The following is a 12594-nucleotide window of genomic DNA, read 5'->3' on the forward strand; positions in this document are numbered from 1 at the left end:
CCGGAGAACCAGAAAGTGAATTCCATTTTTTAGGAGCAGTTAGTTAAGCAGCATTAGGTAGAAAGGGTGCCTCCTGGTAACATTAGTGATATTAAAAGTAACTAATGTTTCTTGAGCAATTACTACATGCTAGGCTCTGATTCAGTTACCACGTTTAACTTGTTTAACTTCACGGCAGCCCTATGTGAAAGGGCACTGTTTCTCATCTCTTTCAGATCCTTTTGTGACCATCGCTTTGGTCATGCCACTCCAGTCCTGAAGTGGATTTGTAAATAAATAATTAAACATGTAGTTTTTAAAGAAGTATTCTCATTTTCCAACTGTAACATAATGGGGAAATAAAAGGAGGATGGTTTATTACTGAATACATTCAATATGCAAAGGTATTCAATATATAAACACTTGTTACTGGCAACACTAGAGGATGGGAAGTTGTAGTCACATGTTTGCACCTGTGCCTGGAAATCCTCTCTGTGAATCTGGCAGCTCTAACTGCAGGCTGATAGAGTTATGACAGATTAACTACTCAGATGCTCTAAGTGGTCTCAGTGTCAGGGATGTGACTTTCCAAGATGGTTAAGAATTCTTAGCAAAGCTGCAGAAACATAGTAAAATACAGCCTCATCTCAATTTGCACAAATGTTGCATTGATGGAATGTCCAGGATACATTGATACTGGCCAGAAAATACTTTGTGCACCTCAATAAAATAAACAGGTTCTAGGGTTTCCACCCACATAAGTGTCCCATGGACATTGAGAACTCCTGTAGTAGCCCTGGAGACCATTCTATAAACGTAGTAGATCTGGCGTTATTGGAAGACATGGCATCTCAAACCTTCATCCAGTAAATGCCACAGTAGTCCTCCAGCCAAACATCCCCACCAATTTTTAGAAAGTCTTTGGGGATCATGGCCACTCCAAGAAGGAAGGATACCCTGCTTTTAGCTGTCTTTCACTAGTGAAACACAATAGTCTCCCCAAAGGCATAGGAAATAGGAGAGTTGGGAGCTAGACTGTTCCCCTGGACTCCGGGGTCCTTGCATGTATACCCATGTTGAAACACAGGTAGGCTTTGTGGTTTCTCAGAACTGTGATGTGAGATTTATTGAAAACCCCCTTGCTGGCTATCTCCTGTATCCAGGTGTCTTGGTGCATGATCAAATGTTCACAACAAACCTGCCATGTAATTCTGGCTTTTCCCTTTTCGTAAATTGGGAAGCTTGAGTCTGAGCCTCTTCTCCAAGGTTACTGGGATGATGAGAAACTGGGTTTCACCTTCTTTTTAACTTTAAAGAACAGGCTCCTACCCCTGTCAGGAGGAGGGAGCATGTGCATCCTGTTGATACCGTTCACCCACCTCTTCTCGACATTCTTTTACTTTCTTATTACCTGATAAGTAAGGTGACCAAATAGATTATTGGCCAGAAGAGGACACTTTTGAAGGTGAAAGCAGACACTGTTATACTAGGACATGGATGTGGGTCACTCAGTGGTTCCCCCTTTCGGGCTGGAAGAAAGGAAAGCTCACCAGTTCATCCCTGATGATCACACACAACCCTGTGTGCTTCCCAGTCAGAGCATACCGGGGGCTCTGTTCTCACTGGAACTCTGCTTTGTGACTGTGTGACCACAGTGACTGTGTGACCATCTTGAAAGGGAGAGTACCTTTCTCTCTTTTGGGTTCTTTTCCAGTTTATAAAGTCCACATTCTAGCCTTCCCTAGAGTACAGGAGGCCTGAACAGGCAAGCCTTGAATACTGCCCCTCAGAGCCATCACTAAAATAGATTGTGGGGGGGCAGTCCTGAGGACCCCACTCTGGACCCCCAAGGGACAGAAGCTCTTTGTAGGCAGCGAGTGGGGCCGAGAGTGGCTTCTTGCATGGAGCCCCATCTACCTCCTCTGAGAAGCAGAAGAGAAGCCTCCCTTCCGCTTATGTGTAAAGCTTGTGCTAAAGGAGTACAGTGACTAATTCTGCCTGAATTTCCCCCAAGCTTTTGTACTTGTCTTTGTTTATTATATTAATAAATACTATGCAGCTAATGTTCCCATCTGGCAGGGCAGAGAAAAGAGCATAAAAATGAAGTCGTGGTTGCAGCTCTTAAATACTAATGAAGGTGCTATCTACTTGGCATGGTGGAAAGGTGGGTCTTTATTTTAGAGTTCTTAATTAAGAACTGCCAAGTGACTAATATTAATTAGGAAGCCAGCTGTATCCTTCAGATGCATGGTATATTTCTTCTTAGGAACCTGGGAAGGAAGTAAATCTGAACCTCTTTTAATCAATCAGCACACAGGCAATTATGTATTAAGTATACTTTGTGTGTACGGGACCAGGCTGCATGGGCAGAGATTTATAAGATACCGTCTTGGCCTGCAGGGTCTCCAGGGCTTGAGGAGTGTGCCCAAGCACAGAGCCCATGTCAGGACAGTGAAGCACATTGCTCCGGGTGCAGAACAGGAAGCAGTGTCCTCCCTTTGCCAGGGTCTCAGGGGCAAGCCAGTGCCCTGAGCATCGTGTCCCCAGTTACAGTGGCAGTGGCATGGACAAAAAGGCTGAGGACCAGCTGGCAGACAACAGTTATGGGTAGAAATAGGATGGCTACAGCTGGGCTCTGAAGAGGAGTAGATGATTTCTAATGGTTGGGGACCCCTTGGGCAGGCCCAGAGGAAAAAGTAGAGGGAGTAGGCCGGCAGGACCAGAGGGAAGTCATGGGCAGCACCGAGGCGAGGCACGTGTGCTCCGGCTCTTCAGCACCTAGTCTGTCCACCAGCTATTACAAGGGTGATGCTCGTGGAGCTGCTCCCACCTGCACACGCGCCCGGGCGTGCTCTCCTGCAGGTTCCCGATGCCCTGAGTTAGGGGCCTGGGGAGGTGGTCGAAGCAGAGACTCAGTGCACTGTATCCCTGGCGTGACCACTCAGCCCCTTATTAAATAATGCCTGGAACGAGGGGCTGGATAGGAAGCACCGTCAAATCCCTGTCCGTGTTTCTGCGTTCTAAGTGTCTCTTGACATTGATGCGTTAATATCCACTGAGTTCTAGTTCCTTGATTCACTAGCAATTGAAGAAGGATTTTATGAAGATTACGTTGTAATCGTCTTTCTCCTGACTTTCCCTGACAGAGTGTTCGTTTTTGCAGTGTTTTCAAGCTCGAATTGTAGTCCAGTTTGCAATTCTCTCTTCATTTCATACCTAGAAGTTCACATTGCGGAGTTGAATCTGTAAGCCGACACCTTTGTGAAAGCACTTGACCTAGTGCTGCTGTGGTGGGTGTAGGGGTCTGAAAGTCTCCACCCCGCTTCCCTGACTCTCTTAGCACTTCCTTTACACGATCCTAGAAGAGCGATCCTAGAAGAGCTCTCGGTCAGGAATTCTTAACTCTGAGCCTGAGACATAGTCACTGATAAGGCTTATCCTCTCTAGTTGTTGCCTCCTCTTAGGGGGCTGAGTGTGGTAGGCTTCTCCCTCACACGATGCCACTGAACTTAGACATTTTCTGTCTCTTCTAATCGAGTGCTTATTTCCATCCAGGTCACACCTGCATGTGTGAACATCCTCTAGCCCTAGTTTATAACAGCCTTTTTTCCTATATCCAGGTATCCAGAATAGTCCTTTTCCCAACTAAGAAAACACTTTCACTGAGCGCTTTCCAGAATCCTACCTGTTGCTTTTGATCAAGTCCCAATCAGTTCCTGGCTTTGGGATGTTGCCCTGATAGCGTGGTTCCAAAATCTCTGATATTACTAAAAGCACAGTTCCCTTCAGAGAAAAAGAAACCTTGGAAATAGTTGGTCTGTGCTGTTCTTTCCATTACGTCACTTGGGGAATTTTACTAACCTCATGTCATCTTAGCCTCGAATCAATCTGTGAAAGAGCTACCTATGAATGGTATTTACACACAGAATAAAATGTGTATGGAAACCCTCTTCTCTAGGAGAGTGACTTTCGCCATATCCAGATTAGCACCTGTGTTGTTATAAGGTTTAATAGTTGTCCTTAAATCAATTCATAGTCTTAAGTTTATTTGTAAATGAAATGGTTTTGCAGTGTTCTAGATGATAATATGGCATCACTTAATAAAAATACATTCTTAGTGATTAAAATTTTAAGCTTGCATCTATACGAGCTCAGTCCTCTCTCAGAACACCTTTGCAAGACATAGCTTGGGGGAGATGTTGTATCCGAGGGGGCTGAGATGGGGTTAGGGAAACAGACACACTTCCTGGCTTTAGTATTCAGTAAGGGCTTCAGGTTTAATTTTACTTGGAAGTTGTGTTTACACCAGGATCTTTCAACCTCAGTAATTGGCTTTCAGGCTAGATAATTCTTTATTGTTGGAGACTGTCCTGTGTATTATAAGATATTTAGCAGCATCCATGGCCTCTCATCACTAGATGCCAGTCCCACACTCCCAGGTGTGTCTAGTTGTGTCTAGACACTGCCAAACAGGCCTCTGTTGGAGGGTGAAATCCTGTGTGGTTGAGTACCACTGTGTTATATAAAAATCATTATGTTACTTTTACTGTTGTTGTCTTAAATTATCACTTGGTTAGGTGTGCATTTTAAAATATACTGCAAATTTTGAGACCATAGTTTTAGCATTTTTGCATCTGGACCCTTAACTCCCCTACCCTCAAAATGGAAGTGGCCCTGGCCTCTCGTGAGACCTGCTCAGGCACACCTCATCCCTTCGCTGTCAGGGCAGGTTGGCTGTCCCCAGTGGGTGTCAGTTCCTAAAGGACTCCCCTTGGTAAAGGAAAGACAAGGTCTTCCCTCCCTTCCTCCTGTGTTTCTGACTGATTACACATATGCTTCTTTATGGGACATGACTTCATGACTGAAGTTTAGCTAGGTTAGATGACTTGCCCAAAACCACACTGCTAAAGATACTGTTCTGCTAAAACAGATACTGGTCTGTTAAAACAACAATATTGAGGGGCGCCTGGGTGGCTCAGTGGGTTAAGCATCTGCCTTTGGCTCAGATCATGATCCTGTGGTCGTGGGATCGAGCCTCACATCGGGCTCCCTGCTCAGTGGGGAGTCTGCTTTTCACTCTCCCTCTGTCCCTCCCCTGCTTGTTCTCTCTCTCTCTCTCTCTCTCTCTCTCTCTCTCTCTCTCTTTCTGTCTCTGTCTCTCAAATAAAATCTTTTAAAAAACCACAAACAATATTAGAAGCAGTCTGTCCCCAAAACAAATAAATGTTCGCCTTAATGTTGAAATGGCGGTATGATTCACGGGTAGCCCGTCAGTGTTTGTGTTTATGATTATGTGACAAATACTGATGCAGTAACATCTGTTTAAAATTATAAACTAGAGATGCGCCCCGCTGGCTCAGTCTGTAGAACATGCGACTCTTAATCTCAGGGTTGTGAGTTCAAGCCTCACATTACATGTAGAGATTATTCAAACATAAAAAAATCTTTAAAAGAATGAAAATATAAACCTAATTAGAACATACGCTATGATTACTATTTATGAAAATGCTAGCAGAGATTATGTTGAAGTAGGAGACTTCTGGCAGTTTTCTTTTGAACCCAGTTCTGATTTCTAAATGGATTGTAATATATTTCTTTTCCTTTTAAAAATGAAGGAAGATGCAGGTTACTGTCAGAGTTACTCTTTCTCCACAGTTCCGGCCAGGGAATGTCCATATTCGGCACATTACAAATAAATGTTGGTGTGCCCCTATGTCTGGGGTCAGCGGACTTTGAGAACAGATATGCTCTACCCTGGGGCAATGGACTGGCCTGCTACCTTTTATTGAAGGAAACACGTAGGAGACTTCCTTGGGCTACCCAGCCAAAATACAGACTGAGGGAAAGCAGACAGCGGGGCTGCTCCCTGTGTTTGTTGCTACTGTTTCCTAATACGAATGGGTCTGGGATGCGTCGAAGCCTTACCTGCAAACCAAAGGGCAGGGACTTGCTGCATGCCTAGGGTAGTTTACTCTGAGTGTCAGCGGCTACTCACATTGCTGTCGTGGGAGGGTGATTCATTATGGACCGTGTCACCATCAGCTTTTTCATGAGCAAGGACTCGTAACCAGAACCAGATTGGCAAGGCTGTGAAGTAAAGACATGGATGGCCTCGTTCCATACGCCAAAGTCCATAATGCTAGCCGGCAGCATGCGTAGAACATTTTTTAAACAACATGAGTGTTGTCTCGCGTATTATTTTTATTGAAGCACCCTTCCATCTAAGTGCATCCATTCATTCTTCATTTCTTAGTATTTGATAAGAGAGAGATGCGCTATGAGTGGACTCTGTGGGTAACAGTCATTTCCTTTATGTTCAAGGGGAACCATATTCAGGTGCCGGGTACCCGACACTTGGTCACACCGAGAATGCCCATTTCAGATACGAGTAAACTGAGGCTCAGGCAGGTTCCATATGGCAATATATTCCTTAGTGATTTCTCTTGAATGGAGGGTAAATCTACCGCACCAGTGTAAGCGAGCCTTCTTTTTAGCTTCTGGGGCAGATAATTGTATTTGTCCAATGCTGTTTCCTAATTTAATATCTGCTAAAATTTTCTGACGCTTTTGCTTGTTTACTGTTTCCATGTGTTACACCTAATGTGAAGTTGAGATTTGGGTTAATTAACTACTCAGCATGATTATCTCCCTCAAGTATAGGGGAACTTCATTTACCAATTTTGTCCTTCTTGTTTATAATGTTAGAGTACATATGGCTTATCTCCACTTTAAAGGAATTAACTTCCTAGCCCATATCCTGACCTATTATTTTTTGGCCTTGATTCGGTGCCCACCTTCTGCACAACTACAAAATTCCCAAGGAATATGACCTGGCATGGGATTGATTGACGTGTGTTTATACTACATGTGATCTTCATATGCATCAATAGGTAGTCTTCTGTACTTGCCAGAAGCACTCTATCGTGTCTGGGGGAAAAAAGTTTTTAATGTTTTTAAAGAGCTGTAGACATTTTAATAAAAGCTTCCTCTCAGCTTTTGTCTGATGTGTATCAGGAGAAAAGTACAGTAAAAGAGAATACGGCATTACTGTAGCCTGCCTGTCTGAATACATTTCAGCTCATTGAGCTAGATTTCCTTGAAAAGGGAACATTCTCAGCCAAGTCTGCCCTGAAAAGATACCCAGAGTGGCAAACCCAGAACTTTGGTGCCTGCAAGTGCCATTTTTTTAATCCTTAATGTTTTAAATTATTCTCGGGCACCATGGCAAACGGCATCAAACGTAATGGCCTAATGAAAAGTGCAGATGCCCACTCTCAGAGGGGTTGGACAGAAGCATCAGGCTCAGTAAGAGTGGTCAGGCCCGCAAGTGTTCATGGCCAAAAAATCCAACCCACGTGGTCTCCAAGCCCTTGTGCTGGTGACCTCTGGAGCAGGCAGTGACGTGGTCTCTCTGAGGACTCCCACCCTGCTCGTAGGCAAGTCAGTCCAAGAGCATGAAGCACAGAGGCATATGGAAATTCCATTCTCAAGCTTAATATACCAACATGCAAAATGAATTTTTCATACTGGGTTTTGCAGAAAGGGAAAACTTCCAGCTTTCCCTCGCTGGTGTGCCTTTTGGAGATACTGCCCTTTAAAGCAGCCAGAGGGGGGGTATGACTGCAATGTAAGCAGAGTGGTGTTTGCAAGTGAGAGCTATGTGAAAGGCAATGATGATTTTGGAAACATTATTCTGGGTGTCGAACTGAACAAAGAGTCATTACTGGAGGAAAAAAAAAAATACCCAGAAACACTTTAATAGTCTCTCGGATTTGGGCCCAGAGAACCATACTGTGAATTGAGTGGAAGATAAATAGAGAGGAAAATAGCAAATTAAGAGGACAAATAACCAGGAAGGGGAGGGCGCCCGCTGGCATCGGCGAGGAGAACATATAACCGGCGTCTGATGCATTTCCTTAAGAATCAGTGTGTTTGCAAATTGCTTCGTTGCATCTTAGCAGAATCTAATCTGAGTAACGAAGAGCTGACTAGCGAACATAGTTGGATGAATTCCCTCAGCACTCCTGAAATATAACAGAGCAAGGAACAGTATAATGAAAAATAACAGAGAGAGTAGCTAGGGGCTTAACTTATGATCAGTGTTCATTACAACAAATGACACTTTCACTGCAGAGTTACCATAAAGATTATTGACTCTTACGTAATGTGGTTCCCATCTGAATAGATCTGAGAACAGCTCAGCCTGTGAATGAGAGAGCTGGAGCAAGAGGAGGACAACGATGTATTCCATACCCTTATTCATTTCTTCACTTCATCCCGGGGAGCCGCCCATTCAGAGCCCCAGACAGAGCAAAAGCTGGTGAACCTTCTTGCAGGAAGATTCTCTGTGATTCTCTTTGACTAGCATGTTATGTGTTACGTTCAATGAAGACCAGGCTCAGAAAGTGACTAAGCTTGTTAGTAGTTTCTTTTTTTTTCTTTTTTCTTTTTTTTAGATTTATTTATTTATTTGAGAGAGAGGAGAGAGAGAGAGAGAGGGGAGGAGGAGGAGAGGCAAAGGGAGAGGAAAGAAAGAATGCCAAGCAGACTCCTCACTGAGCACAGAGCTAGACACGGGGCTCCATCCCATGACCCGTGAGGTCATGACTGGAGCCAAAACCAAGAGTCAGATGCTTAACCGACTGAGCCACCTGGGTGCCCCAGCGTGTTAGTAGTTTCATGTTGGAGGTCCTCACCTGATGTTCTTTTGCCATTTGCTGTTTTCCTCAAGCATGCATTTTACAGCACTTTAAAAAATCTCTCTTTGGAAAGAAACTATGTTTTTGTGTAAAAGTTTCAGCACACAACCCAAGGGCATTTGGCAGCTCTGCCTTCAACCATGGTTGGAATGGACAGCCCCAGTTCAGACCACAGCGTGCCTAACAGCCTTGGATTACTGAGCACCTGCCCAGTACCTGCTAAACACTTTGTTACTCCATCCTGCTAGTGACCCTGTGAGGTCTGTACTGGTACTTTTCATTTCCACTTTCCAGATGAGCAGGCATGTTCAGAGAGGGTAGGTAAGGTTGCCAAGGTTACTCAGCTGCCATCTGTTACAACTGAACTTCATAACCAGGTCTAACTGTAAGCCAGACATTTTAACTCCCACGCAGAGGCTGAGAAAGATACTCTTTCTCTTACTCTCTCTCGTGGGTGCGCCCTCTCTCTCTCTCTCTCTCTGGAAGAGCTGGCCGGATTTGGAAACCACACAGATCAGGGCTTGGACCCTTCCTTTTTCATTTGTTAGAATCTTGCAGAACTGACCTAACATCTCTTAAGAGCTATCGTAATGCAAGAATGGTTCATGTTTAATGTGTGGCGAGACACAGTGATAAGCTTTTTATATGATTTCTTCATGCATTCCTCAAAACTGTAGGCAGTGTAGGTCTGATTCTGATTCCTGTTTTATAGATTGAAGGACTAAGGCTTAGCGTAGTCTAGGCTGCACAGCTACTAAGCCTGTCAGGTTATGTTCAGCCAGCATAATGTGGCTCATTGTGGGCAGTTTCAAAGTCGATCCTGTACAGCATCCCCCATAAGAGAGGGCCACCATCAGTGTTAGCCAAAGACAAAGGTGACAGCCCCCAGGTAATAAGGGAGGCGCAAAGAGAGCAAGGGAACCCAAAGAGACTAGTGGGTAAGGGGCTGTGTCGTTGCAAGGAAAGCAGCAGAGTGGCATTTGGGAGCAAGTCAACAATTATCAAAAGAATAATGAAGGCATCCCTGGGAGCTCAAGAGTAGACAGGTCTTTGGATCCCACCCTTCCTTTAGTTTTCAATTTCTTATTGCTGAGTTTTATGGAAAAAATACTTTGGTTGAGGAATGGAGAATTTAAAAATGCTATTGGCCATGGGATAACCAGCAGATTTACTCTTCATCCCCAATCTCTTCTAAGCACCCAGTTCTCTCCTTTATAACAGGCATGATTGGGGTGCCCCGCCTCGTGACCATCAGCAATGAGCTTCTGTAGACCTCGCTGTGGCCAGAGGTCAGAGATGAACAGGGAGACAGAGCAGGGTGATGTGCCAGGATCTAGAATTCGTATCTGCCACTTAGCCAGGAGCACAGCTGAGTGAGAAAGTCTGGCTTGTGTGGGAAATGGCACGACCCTGTGGGCACATGTGGCCTACTGCTGCTTCCTCTTGAGCCCCTGCTAGTGGAGGCTTCAGGGATAGTGCAGCCTGGTCCGCTGTGGGCTGAGGACCTTCAGCTCTTAAAGCTGTCTTCATGTTTTCTTGCTTTGGGGAAAGAGAAGGGTTGACTGCACCATTCTCCAACCAAGTAGTGTCCGTGGGCTTTGGGTGTTACTTGTTTTGGCCTGAAGACTTTTCCAGGCTCATACTGAGAACCATTATAAATAATTAAACGTAGTGGAAAAACCTCTAGCTAAGTGGATTACTTAAAAAAAAAAAAAATTCTGTTGTGTATGTCTGTGTGTCCATCCATGCTTCCTTTTTCTGAAGTGCAAAAACTAACCAAGTGCTAAGAAAGAGTCCCATCAGCTTTCAGAATACCTTTGATCTTATACAAGGAGTGGCTTGATTGCACTTTATGCATGTGGTCTCTATCTGTTGTGCATCATGGTAACCACAAACAACATGTGGCTCTTGAGCTCTTATAGCATGTCTGATTGGGATGTGCTGTAAAATACTCACTGGATTTCAAAGACACTTAGTACAAAAAAAATCGTTAAACGTATATTTTGTAAGTCATTTGTCTTTAAGGATAAAATAGAGCATTAATCATATTTATTTTGATTACATGTTGAAATGACCATATTTTAGATATATTAGGTTAAATAAAATTGATTAAAGTTGATTTCACTTGTTTACTTCGACTTGGCTTAATGTGGCTACTAGAAAATTGGAAGTTGCTTTTGTGGATTTTATATTTTAGAGCTATTCTCTAGCTCTGTGAAAGTATGGAGTATGTCTCTACAAATTAGAAGTACTAATATGTGTTTAAAAATAAGATTTTAAAAATAGCTTTCTGGAATATTGATGTAGTCATTCAGTATAGGAAGTACTGCTGACTAAGAGGGGCTTTTGCCATTCCAAGGGAAATATATTGGGCAGAAATCTTGATTAGCAGCTACTCAGGGATGAATATTTTTTCCCTGGGAACGAATAGGTCGGTTTGAATCAATTGATGCAGAACAGTGTTTGTTAGTATTTGAAATAACTCTTGTACACCCATTTCTTTGTCATTTTTCACCCACCTGTCATCCCGTTGGCCACATCATAACCACAATCACCACATATCCTGGAAACAATAAGAAAAGAGCAGCCCTGGGCAGTATTCCACAGATACCCTGGTCCTCTGGCATCACCACCTCCTGCTTTGACTTTCACCATCTGTATTTAGAATGCTCTCACACCTTCCAGGAGTGTTTTGTGGGTGAGATTCCTAGATGAAACACTTGAGGTTCTTGGCTGAGGTCTGTTGTGACAAGAGTGAGCTCTTCCTCCCCACCCACAGCCACAGTTTTGCTCTGAGTCTACATGGCCTGTTGGGGGCATCAAAGAACTAAAGCTTGAGCTCAAGAGAGAGTCCTAGCCTCCTCTTGATACATTCCCAGGGTCCTCACCCAGTTTTATGCTAGTGAATGGATCCTGTATCAGGTACTTTTTTAACATCAAGCATAAACTCACAAACACTTTCGTTTTTAACCTTGTTGCACTTGAAGACCATAAATTTCCGAGACTCTTATAAAAATCTGATTTACAAAATCTAGGAGGAAGAGTGGATGATATATATATTAAACCTGCTGAATATCTCAGACTAAAAGTCACTTTTAAATGCCCCCATTCCTTTTTGGAGTATGTTTTCTCCACAAAACTCAGAAACATGAAAGGGTGACCAAAGAAGGGTGGGATCTAAAGCCTTGTCTCCTGTTGGGCTCCCATATGTGTCTTCTCTGTTACCCTTTTGACAGTTGGTGGCTTGTTCTCAAATACCGCTTTGTTTCTTGGCCACCCAGAGCTGGTCTTCTCCCCTCCTGCTGGCCTGTCCTTACTCTTGGCCAGTAGTTCAAAGATTGGTATCAGGAATGGATGAAAAGCACAGTTCAACTTGGTAGGCTATGTTCCAGGGGTGGGGTTGACTACTTGTAGAGAGAGCTTGGTTTATGTGAGGGGGGATTCCACTATGCCAGGGAAATAGCCTGGAGTAATGAGTACAGTTTACTGGTCTGTAGCTTCCACTTCCTGAAGTCCCCTTGGTGAGAGAGAGCCTCACAGATAAAGCACTGTTGAGTGTCACGTCCACCTGTATGTGGATGGATCCTTTCTGGTTTTTATTAAGTTTTTATTTTTAATTTTTTATATCTTCATCTATAAGTGGAACATGACTCACCTCACAGAAAATCCATGCACAGAAAAGAGGGACAGATAATACAGTGCTAAGATCCCAAGCATCATGCCTTAATCTGACCTGAACATAAAAGGAACCTCAGAGATGTGAGTCCTGTAAGGTTTCATTTAACGCAGTGAAGGGTTAGACCAGTTAATAACAGCAAAGTGCTTACACAAGTTTCATGTGTGGAGTGTGGCAGCAGATTACCCAAATACCAGATGAATTCCGAAGCCTTCTGAATCCGTTTCAAGTGTTATTTGC

General features: G+C 43.8%; 1 protein-coding gene across 5 annotated transcripts in view; it reads left to right on the plus strand.

Moving 5' to 3' along the window:
* The window catches only part of RSU1 (Ras suppressor protein 1), a 249288-nt gene that overhangs the window by 169944 nt on the left and 66750 nt on the right, over positions 1 to 12594 (plus strand). The window lies entirely within an intron of this gene.

This window comes from Canis lupus, chromosome 5 (genome assembly GCF_048164855.1).
Source record: "Canis lupus baileyi chromosome 5, mCanLup2.hap1, whole genome shotgun sequence".
In the NCBI taxonomy this organism is placed as follows: domain Eukaryota; kingdom Metazoa; phylum Chordata; class Mammalia; order Carnivora; family Canidae; genus Canis; species Canis lupus.